The sequence below is a fragment of the Sinocyclocheilus grahami genome, unplaced genomic scaffold (genome assembly GCF_001515645.1).
Source record: "Sinocyclocheilus grahami isolate Dianchi unplaced genomic scaffold, SAMN03320097.WGS_v1.1 scaffold1308.1, whole genome shotgun sequence".
In the NCBI taxonomy this organism is placed as follows: Eukaryota; Metazoa; Chordata; class Actinopteri; order Cypriniformes; family Cyprinidae; genus Sinocyclocheilus; species Sinocyclocheilus grahami.
This window is the reverse complement of record NW_015506487.1, coordinates 227,245-239,229: the sequence shown is the minus strand read 5'-3', so window position 1 is coordinate 239,229 and position 11,985 is coordinate 227,245. Positions and strand designations below refer to the sequence as shown.

The 11,985-nt window shown below is 43.7% G+C and overlaps 1 long non-coding RNA gene across 1 annotated transcript in view; it reads right to left on the bottom strand.

The window, feature by feature from the left end:
* Positions 1-6,276: 6,276 nt before the first annotated feature.
* LOC107569069 (uncharacterized) overlaps positions 6,277-11,985 on the bottom strand; it is a 14,825-nt gene continuing 9,116 nt past the window's right edge. Inside the window, exon 3 of the long non-coding RNA XR_001606856.1 lies at positions 6,277-6,671. This is a non-coding gene — a long non-coding RNA (uncharacterized lncRNA). The remainder of the gene's footprint in view (positions 6,672-11,985) is intronic.

The following is an 11,985-nucleotide window of genomic DNA, read 5'->3' as shown; positions in this document are numbered from 1 at the left end:
GATGAGGTTGTAGGCACTGCGGAGGTCCAACTTGGTGAAAACGGTCGCACCTCAGAGATTTTCCAGGGCGTTAGGGACGAGGGGAAGAGGATATAGGAATTTGATGGTGATGTTGTTTAATGCTCTTGGAGCTCCTTAATGGTGGTGGGTTCTGGCCAGGAGGTTACAGCTTCCACCTTCCCCCTCATCCATCTGGATACCGGTACGATCAATGTTATACCCCAGGAACTGCACCGTGGGTTGGTGGAAGGTGCACTTTTCAGCCTTGAGGAATAGATGGTGCTCTCTCAGGCGTTGGAGGACCTCCGCAATGTGCTGGCAATGTTCGGCCTGGCTCCGGGAGTAGATGAGGATGTCATCTATGTAGACAATAACGAATCGATGGAGAAACTCCCGGAGCACCTCATGCATAAAATCCTTGAATACGGAGAGGGCGTTAGCAAGTCCATAGGGCATGACCAGATACTTGTAGTGGCCAGTAGGGGTCACACAGGCAGTCTTCCATTCATCCCCCTCACGTATCCGGATGAGGTTGTAGGCACTGCGGAGGTCCAACTTGGTGAAAACGGTCGCACCTCAGAGATTTTCCAGGGCGTTAGGGACGAGGGGAAGAGGATATAGGAATTTGATGGTGATGTTGTTTAATGCTCAGTAATCTATACAGGGCCTCAAGCCTCCGTCCTTCTTGGCCACAAAGAAGAAACTTGATGCAGCAGGGGAGTTAAATGGACGGATGTAACCTTGACCCAGCGCCTCCTTGATGTAGTCCTCCATGTTCAGGAAGCGACAGTGAATATATGGACTGCATGCGGTTTGAACAACGGACGGACAATTTAATGAATTTTTCCAATCCAAATGAATCATCATATGTAGCGAGCTGTAACCGAAGCCCCTCTCTGTAAGTAGTCAGCAGCGATCTCTCATTCCATCCACTTGCTGCTGCGAGAGTTCTGAACTTCAGCGAGTATTCGGCAATTGACATGGTACCCTGTTGCAAATGGTAGAGTTGCTCTCCCACGGCGGTATCTCCATCTGTCTTTCCAAACACCTTGCGAAAATGCACCATGAAGTTCAGCAGATTGTGAATAACGGGGCTGGCCTGAGTCCAGATTGTTTCCGCCCATCGCAATGCAGGTCCTGTTAGCAGGGCGATAATAAAGGCAATTTTAGAAGTGTCAGTGGGATATGACTGCGGTTGCATTTCAAAAGTGAGGTTACACTGGAGGAGAAATCCGTTGCAATCCTCCGCCGAACCAGAGTAGGGCGCCGCGCTAGGAGGAACACAGGAGGTAAGTAATGCAGGAAGTATTCAAATGGAAGTAGTAGCAAAGTCATTGAGTCCTCTACGTGTATACAAAACCGGACAGTGAGGGCGTCTGAGGTGTGTGCCTTTATGCAGGCTGGTAATGAGGGGCTTGATTGGTGACAGGTGCAGGTGCTCAGAACTCGGGTGAGAGGGATCGTTGTGATTGGGTGGTGGTGGAGCCTGGCCGATCTGTTACATACACATTATGTAGACATTTATACTAATTTCAGAATAATTCCTACATGGCCCTTATTTTTGGAATATAGTTCCCTCATGATCCCAGATGCATAATATTCTATAACTGTCCACCGTACAGAATTCATCATTAGCACAGTACCAGCATAACATCATACATAAACCAGTATATTTATAACCCCTATGTATTTCATGCTTGCGCTCTAGTTAACAGGCTTTCTCTTGCCACATTTAAATGTAATCCAAGATATGGAATATATCATCCTTCCTTACTACAGTACTCATGACATTGATTCTCTCTATAGTGACTAAAAATGTAAACAACATTTCCTGTAAACTAACCACCCTCTTCTTTGGCATTCCTAGCTGTTCTACCTCATGCACATTCATTCCTTAATTAGTAGGGGTGTAAAGTGAAAGCATAATATCTGCCCTTCATTGAATTTCCAGATCAGGCCTTTCATGGTGGATTAGTACTAATGACTCATTGTAAAGAGTATGTATGGTGAAACCACTCGCTGACATCTTGTCTTCTTTAAATGTGCTCCTTAAAGGGGTCATATGATGTTGCTAAAAATAACGTTATTTTGTGTATTTGGTGTAATGAAATGTGTTTATGCGGTTTAAGGTTAAAAAAACACATTATTTTCCACATACTGTACATTATTGTTTCTCCTCTATGCCCTGCCTTTCTGAAACGCGTCGAGTTTTACAAAGCTCATCGGTCTGAAAAGCGAGGTGTGCTCTGATTGGCCAGCTATCCAGTGCGCTGTCATTGGCCGAATACCTCAAGCATGTGATGGAAATGTTATGCCCCTTACCCTACTGTGATGCCCTGTCAGGCCGGAGCTTAATATAAAACCATATCTGCATTTGTGATCAGAGAAATGACAAACAACAAGCGCAACTCTACACTGCCCAAAACTCACGTTTGAATCATCAGTGGCAAATTCTTTAAATATAAAAAACTTACTCACAGTCTGTGAGTCAGAACAGCCGGCATTGTAGTCTACTCTACCAGGATCAGGAAACAGTCCTCCATAAAATGTGCTGCACACATCTGAATATTTGGGTTGAAGTGTTCTGGAACAGTATTGTAAATACAACTTAACCACTGATTTCTAGTCGTGTCCTCTTTTGGAAGGCCAAACAAAGTAGTCTCGCTTTCACAACGAAACACAGTGTCACACGCAGCGGCGGCCTAGTGTGAGAGGAGGCCGGTGAGCTTGAGAACGGCGCGGCCGGCGGATTCGATGAAGGAGCGGCATCACCACATGTGACGATCCCGGGCTGGACTCCACGGTGAAAGCCGATCCGGCGATCCACAGTGCGAAGTTGATGTATTTCCTGTATGACGAATCGGATATCGTCCTCTTTTGGAAGGCCAAACAAAGTAGTTTCGCTTTCACAACGAAACACAGCGTCTCCACAGCATGGCGGCGGCGGCAACAATACTAGAGCGAGAATAAAAGTATACCTTCTTTCTTTGCGTGAACATTTGGGTGGCGTTATGCAAATCTTCCCACATCGTGACGTAGACATGTGGGGGCGTGTTAGAACGAGCCGGGTTAGGTAGGCGTGGTTGACTCTTAACTTTTATAAAGAATATCTCTTTGGATTTGAGACTTTAGTCTTTGCAACTTTACACATCTTCTTTATGCACCAAGAGCTTGTAACACTTCAAAGAGAAAGGAAAAATTGGAATCGCATCATATGACCCCTTTAATCTATGCATACCGCCTGCTTATACATATGCATCACGCCTTATAAGGAGACCTGGTTTATGGCTAAAACTAGACACTCAAATTTACTCAAAGTTCATGTGCAAATTTTTAATCCTCTAACTTTCAGTCCTTCCACAATCTGACATAAACACCTCTACACAAAGTTCCCACCCTCCCCTAATTATTGTAGGTCACCCTTCCTTCTTTTACGGTATGCAGATTAGTCATGAATATTCCACCTTATTTAGTGAGGACATGTTTATTAGCTCCTGAGAGACCTGTAAGACCCTGATGTTTGCTCGGTAATAATCACACAGTGATTTGTTGGTGGATGATTTGATATTTTGTGTGGCAGTCGAGGCGTGAGATTACCACAATCCCCTTATCACACACCCTACTGTGGATTTCTGTATTGCAAATTGTGGTATAAAGAACAAAATGTCTCAGTTTTTAGAAATGTAGGCAGTTTACGGTTTTATTACACTGAGTCCTAATTATTAATGCTGTCTCAATGGGTCTTGCCATTTATTTTCATTTAATCATCTAGTTTACACTTCTGTACATTTCAGACTCGATCAGGAAAATAGGTCAAATCTAATTTCACTACCCTCAGTTTTCTCTGTCTCAAACTTTACTCTATCTCTCTCATTATGTGTCCTCTATTTCACTCCATTACCACCTTACTTTCATTGTCTCAGATTTCTTATTCAGCCTTCCTTTTTTTCTGTCCAAATTGTAAATGGGGTTGAAATTCAGAAACGTGCGTCAGTGGGCAGCATGTACGGTGACTGAAGAGAAGGAAAAGGCATGTGCACTATGTTTAATAAGTAAAAGCAAGGTCTTTATATGAGAACACACAGTAGAAATGAGTGTTCCAGTGTGTGCTTTTTTAGGTGTGAATGTGTCTACCTGTCTGAGTAGGCTAATTAGTTTTAATGGAAAGCTCATCTTTATAATTGAGCAAATGGCTCTTTCATAAGGTGCTTATTAAATCAAACAAAGTCTTCGCAGGACAAGAACATACTGTAGTACATTAATTATATAAACCAACATTAGAGGTGATGAAGTTGTGTTGGCACAGAATGGTTTGACATTTCTGTGTTTGTGTGTGGGAGTAGATAATCCAAGGTTGTCTTTTTTAAGACTATTTTGATTACTTGGTAAAGCATATGTGATTTGATTTGCTGAAACAAAGTCACAGTTATCAATTCATGTCATAAAAATTATGGAGTAAATGGAATACTTATTGTATTCTCAATAATACAACTGTTCTCAGGTCTTCAAAACAATTCAAGGACTGTGTTCAAATTTGTTGAATAAGTAATGACTTCACAATGCAATGTCAAGCCAGCAGAGGGAGCCCTCACCCGAGTACTGACTGTGTTCCACTCCCTCTGCTTCCTCTACACTCATTTCCTGTTTGGATGCTTTATAGCCAGAGACTGTGCTCATGCTCATTGTGAAGTAAGATGGACAGAAGAGGCTAACATTGCTTTTAATACCCTGAAGGAAAGATTCAGCACAGCACCCATCTTGAAACATCCTGACCCCAATCTTCCATTCGTGGTCGAGGTAGATGCCTCAGATTGTGGAATCGGAGCCGTACTCTCCCAACGTCATGGCCAACCAGGCAGGCTGTTTCCATGTGCATTTTTCTCACGAAAGCTAACAGCAGCTGAACGTAATTATGACGTGGGAAACAAGGAACTTCTCTCCATGAAAGCAGCCATTGAGGAATGGAGACACTGGCTAGAAGGAGCAGTTCATCCTTTTCAAGTCATTACTGATCATAAGAATCTTGAATATATAAAAAGTGCCAAACGTCTCAACCCATGCCAAGCTCAATGGTCTTTGTTTTTCACCCGTTTCCAATTTACAGTCACATACAGACTGGGCAGTAAGAACAGCAAGGCAGATGCATTGTCCAGATGCTATGATCCCCCTACTGAAAGTCTCACACCAGAACCCATTCTTCCTCCTTCCGTCATCATTGCTCCAGTTACCTGGGACATCATGGAGGAATTATAGCGAGAACAACAACTCGACCCAACACCTAATAGCTTCCCCCCACACAAGCAGTATGTACCTCACAACCTACGACAACGAATCATGCAGTGGGTCCACACCTCCATAGGTACGGGCCACCCAGGGATATCTCGCACTCTTCGTCTGATCCAAAATTCATTCCGGTGGTCTTCTATGACCAGAGACGTTACTACATATGTGAAGTCATGTCAAGTCTGTGCCCAGTCCAAAACCCCTAAGGAACTACCATCTGGCCTCCTCAAATCACTACCAATCCCACAACGTCCTTGGTCCTATCTCTCCATTGACTTTGTAACTGATCTGCCTCCTTCTAATGGTTACTCTGCCATTCTCGTCATTATCGACCGTTTCTCCAAGTCTTGTCACCTAGTACCATTGAAGGGACTACCCACTGCTATGGAGTCCGCTCAAGCACTGTTCCACCATGTCTTCCGTGTATATGGCCTTCCAGAGGATATAGTCAGTGATCGGGGCTCCCAATTCACTTCCCAAGTTTGGAAGGCTTTCTGCAAGCATCTGGATATCAACATTAGCCTAACTTCAGGTTATCAAACTCAATCGAACGGCCAAGTTGAGCGATTAAACCAGGAGATCGGCTGATACTTACGGACCTACTGCAGTCGAGAGCAACATCATTGGTTCCTACCCTGGGTGGAATATGCCCAAAACTCTCTCACTCACACATCCACAGGCCTAACCCCCTTCCAGTGCGTCCTTGGGTTTCAACCTCCCTTGTTCCCATGGTCCGGGGAACCTTCCTCAGTCCCGGCGGTTGACGAATGGATTCGTCATAGTGAGAGGGTGTGGGACTGTGCACATGTCCGCCTCCAGCGAGCCGTGAGAAGACAATAATTACAGGCCAACAGGCGACGTCGCCCACATCCTCCCTACCAACCAGGACAGCGGGTGTGGCTCTCAACGAGGAATTTCATCGAGCCAGCCCCAATCGTCCAGCACCACAACCACGGGGACGTCCACGTTGAGCTCCAGGAGGCGCTCCTAGAGGTGGGGGTTCTGTAATGCCAAGCCAGCAGAGGAAGCCCTCACCAGAGTACTGACTGTGTTCCACTCCCTCTGCTTCCTCTACACTCATTTCCTGTTTGGTTGCTTTATAGCCAGAGACTGTGCTCATGCTCATTGCGAAGTATTGCCAGTTAACCTGCCTTACCAAGCGTTTTCTCTTTATATCCTGATTGCCTGTTCAGTGTATGATTCTGCCTGTTTACCTACCTAACGATTACCTGGATTATCCCCCTTGCTTAGTTTGCCTGATCAGATGTATGTGTTTGGACCTTTTGCCTGCCTGCTCACTTTAGCCTTCTGGATTGCCCCTGTAAGTGTTGTTAAATTGGACTGTTATTCTGGTTTTGACCTTCTGCCTGCCCTGACGTTCCTGTTTACTGAAACTGTCCTCAATAAACTCCCGCACATGGATTCAGATTCCGCCTCAGCGTCCTCATTACACACAACCTTAAAAGTATGTTTTATTTAGTATGTGGTGGATGAAGGTACTCCAGATGTACTACATTCAAGTCAGGTCACTTCACCTTTATTTATATAGCTCTTTATACAATGCCGATTTTTTTTCAAAACATCTTTACAATAATAAACAGGAAAATAACTAAATCAGTAATTCTAACTTAATCAAATATGAGACAAATTCTGCTGTAAAGCAGCTCTACAAAGACTATTCAGTCAGGTTTGTGTTATTTCAGTTCAGTTCAAAAACTTTGTAAAGATCTTTAATTATGAAACCGGTTCAGTTTAGCCATAAACAGCTCGGACTGTTTTATGAATACTATCAATTCAAACATACTACTCTTTTCACATGTTTTTCACCTGTTATATAGGGAAGCATGCATATTTAGATGCAGCCACTGTCTTTATGAAGGAGTCATTGAATCAGTCATTCAGCTGATTCTTTGAAAACACTGATTGATTCATGAATGAAATACTACCACTGTGTATTGCTTGGAAACATATAATGGTTCATTCTGCTGTGGATTTGTTTGGGTTTTGTTGGCAGAAATAGTTTTTTTTTTTCTTCTCTTTTTAAAAAAATCTAAAATACAATTCCGGTCTTATTTCCAGTTGTAAAAATCCACCAAATCAAGACTTCTACTTCTGCCATTTGCTGAAGCCATCATGAGGCAAAATATTCTATAATATAATTCTCAATGAGAATATTCCATAATAGTGTTTTTTTTCCTTTAGTTACAAAGTTACAATTATATCTTTACAAATAATTCTGAATATTATTATCAAATATTTACATGTTCTTTGTTTGCAGGTAACTAACATGACATAGAATCTCCTCTTGACATTCTCAGTGATTCATTTTCTTGTCAAGGATGGGGGATGGAAAACATGCATGTAACACCCACACTATCCCCCTCACCAAGCACCAGCACAGAGCTAGAAGTCATCTGACATGTCTTTCTACTCAGGGGCCACAAACCATATAGGCTATTTGAAGATGTGAACCAGAGATAGTGAACAGATATCACTAGAGATGGTATCACATCACCTGTGTCCTGCTGGTCCAGTTGCCTGAGGTGAAGGACTGATTAATACTGTTATTACACAGGTGGAGATGACCGGGGGTGAATGGCAGGACTGCTTAATGAGCTGCAGTTCTGCTTTTGATGACTCAACATGCTTCCTCGGCCAGTCAATGAGGAGTGCTGGAGTAATGAGGCAGAGGAAGGTGAGGACTTATTGGAGGTGAGAGGTAAGGGCTGGGGGAGGGGTAGAGGTGGCCAATGTATTGGAATACACACACATACTGATGGAAATGGAAAAAGATTTGGCTCTGAAAATGTGTGGCCATATCTGTGCATGAAAAAGTCTTATATTGGGTGCATCAGTTTGTGGACACATTCATTTGTGTTTTGATGATTTCCTGTTTTGCTCTTTTCTTTCCACAGCTGCTGATATTCCAATATTATATGCATTAGTTTTGCACATTTCTTTCCCTGTTCATACTATAAGTCAGTTTGATTTGACCTGGTGCATGCTGAGTTGGCGTGTGCCTGCAAAACCCATCTTGGACAGCTTTTGGTCACAAAGTACTCTCTGCTTTATAAAATTATAGAATATTCTGGGTTCAATTAAAATTCACTTAAATTCATTCTTCTACCAAAATTGGTATATTAATTAAGCTGTAAAACTGTTCTTGTCATTTCTACGGTAACTTTAGAGTTTTATGCATTGTGTGTCATGGCAACAAAAATGAAAAAAAAAGGAAATAACTATACACAATAAAAGGCCAATAAGTCATTTTTTCACACTAAAACCATGGTAACATGCATATACAGTAGTATACATTGTGGCTTTCATTGTAAATACCTCACTGTAACCTTTTATGTTTTTTTAAGAAAAAAAAAGGAAAAATGGAAATTAATTTTTTGGTATAAAAATGTATTATTTGTTGTAGTCAACATTATGCCACAAGTGCTGTGAACTGAGCTTAACTTGTATGAAAGCCAGATTCTTGGAGCTCTATTTTGGAAGACCAATATGCATATATTCCTATTTTTATTCTCATTTATATTTTTGAACTCTGTGAATTGGTATCCTCATTAACATTTGCTGCACTGTGTTGTCACTGACCTATCACTGACCTAATACATTATCTGGTAGTCCAACAATTTTAACTCAGAAATACATGCTAATTTATGAGGGTTTGTATGGCTGCGACTGTCCAGACAAACATTTAATCCAATTGTGATACTGTTTGTCCAGAGCTGTGCCTGTTTATGTTGTCCTGCAAGGTCATCTTTCAGTCTGGGACTGATGGGGACTAGCAGATAAACACACATACACACAATTAAAGAGCTTGCTAACCGATTTCCATTTAATTAATGACCAAGCAATTAATTTACTCTGATTTTATGTCACAAACTCTAGTTTCAGTCTAGCCTCTGCACACATGCATTGATGGCAATATATATACTTACATGTTTTTATGTTTTGAAATTTAACTCCTTTCACACACATAGAATTCTTCCACTTTCCCCATTAAGATATTACATTGTGGATGTGAACCTTTAGAAATATCCCAATCAGACGTCTCTGTAGGGGTCTCTGTGTAAACCCCATTGCTTCTTTCTTTATGCTCAGGGGACAGCAAGACCTCACTTCAAGGGTCCAGGCCCCACACTGTGTGTTACTTGCTCAGCTCAGGGGAAGAATAATAATGTCCTCCATGCACCAGATAAGCTCCATGACAATTCCTTTAAAGTCTTTTCAACATGCCATAGCTGATTGGTCTTTCTATAAATTAGCTTTTTATAAAATATTTTAGAAGCTGATCAGAGATCAGTTGTAGTCTGTGATGATAAAGGCATGGGAAGGTGATATGGGAACAGTTATTAAATGAACACAGCACACTCGGGCCTCCGGGAATTCACCTATGCCTACTTCTGTCTTTTAGTTTGGTCCATAACATTTCTGGAGTTCAGTAAGTTTGAGTGGAACTCATGTCCAGCTGAAAGTTTAAGAACATAATATAGGCAGAGTAATTAATTATTGATTGGTTAAATACACGAATGGCAATAAAATATAGCCATTATTTCCTGAAGGACTGAAAGTTAGCTTACATGAGGGTATCAACAAGTAAATGTTTTTTGTTTTATTTTAACATTTTTTATTAATTATCTTTTGAGGGTTTTGTATTATTATTATAATCATCATCATAATCCAGATATATATGATTTTATCTAACTGGATTGCAAATTTTTCCTTATATTTGTAGTGTTTGCCACAAATAAATAATAATAATAATAATAATAAAAGATGTCTCTCACCTGGAAGACAGTCATTAACAACCCAGTTTGCCTTCATGGGAACTTCGAACTGCATCCTCTAGGGTTCGCTATGGGGAACTCCTCGTCGTGACCCGTGTCTGAAGCATACATTGAAAAAACACCAACAACACGTTGGCCGGCGACAGCCATGACGTCACTACCGGTGCGACTATAGTATAAATAGGCACAGGGAGAACACATCATCCTCTTCTGCGTCTTCATTGACTGTTTTGTTTGAAGCGTGCATTTCTGTGGTAAGAGCAATCTCTATTCATATCATTATGGAGAGCACTAGCAAAGCGTTTAGAGGATGTGTGCATCCGTGTTGTCGTTGTTTAACATCTGACGACACACACGATCTATGCGTTATTTGTTTGGGCAAAGAGCACGCACGTGATGTCTCCGAGGGGGCAATCGGCGTTCACTGCGAGCGTTTTTCCAATGAAAAACCTCCGCTCTCGTTTGTCTCTCTTTTCGAGGAAAGAGGGGCAGCCATCTGCTTCCCGTGACTCAGAACTCGCTGCTGCTGAGGCACAGAGGAGAATGAGCTCGTGGGGATCGCAGGTGGATCTGGCCAATGAGTTTGTAGAGGGGTTTTCCCTCGCGCGATCGTCGGCTGTGGATGAGAGGGAGCTGCTGGAGGATGATATTATTTCATTAACATTGTCTGATCCAGGGGCCAGTGCTCTGCTGGGTTCGGCCCAGCAAAAGCAGGAAATGTCTGAGGAGGGCAAAGAAGCTGAAGCTGAGCCTTCCCAATCCTCCTGCCCTGCGTATGATTAGCTTTTGGAAGTTACGGATCGCACCACGGCGAGGCTTTACTTGCCGTGAAGCGGACAAAGAAAGTGATGTCGCGAGGTCATCTTGATGAACGTTTTTTTTTTTTCTGGCCATAGCCCTCCAGCTCAGGTGAGCCTTCCTTTCTTCCTGTTTTCCATAGAGAGATTGAGAAGGAATGGAAGAGGCCGTTTTTTCCTCACGCATCTATCGACTCCAGCATACAAGTTATGCCAACATCGAGGTGATGCGCGCAAGCGGTTATGAGAAGATGCCCCTATTGAGAGACGCTGGCCAGCTATCTCTCTATGGGTGAGACGTCCTCTAAGACTCCCCTCCTTGACATCTCGCTGTAATGCCAGGGCATACGCAGCAGCAGCAGGTCGGGCTGTCGCTTCATTGCACATGATGGTGATGCTCCAAGCATATCAGGCTGACCTGCTGAAAGACCTGGATAAAGGAGGTCCAGGTCTGAGCCCGAACAACCCAGGGGTCCTGGCCCTTCTCGGTTTGAGGATCAGAGACAGGCACAGACCCTGGCCAGTCTCTCCCGATCAGCACGGGGACGGGAAGATCCTTCATGACCCCAACTTCTACCGGCCAGGTGCCGGGAACGGCCAAAATGGTCACCCTGCGAGCGGGAAACTTGTTGTGTATCCCCGTGGACACAGGTTATGATGAGGGAGGCTTTATATTCCGTTCGAGGGTGAGAATCTGCGACTGGACCAGAGTGACCGCACTGCCCGAGTCCAGGATGGCCCGGAACGGCTTTCCATTTACTTTCACTTCCACCTCTGGAGCTCCAACCGGCAGGTCGCGGTGCACAATGCAGCAGGCCAGCCAGGTCCGTGCGGGACGTGCAGGGACTTCCGTTGGCATGGGTTCATCCCGCGGAGAGGGAGCCACCGGCCTGCCTACTGGTCGCGGGGTGCCCTCTGGCGGCGCTCGCTCCCCAGCATCCTGGTGTTGGGCCGCATCCGCCAGCTCGACAGCCTACACCATCTCGGAGGTGGTGGTTGGGTTCCTCATCCCCACGGCCTGTCGGTGGGATCGGGGAAGGGCTCGGAGGAGACGGTCAATCACCACGCACTCCACCACCTGTCCAGCCGATGGAGCCCCCTCCAGCAGC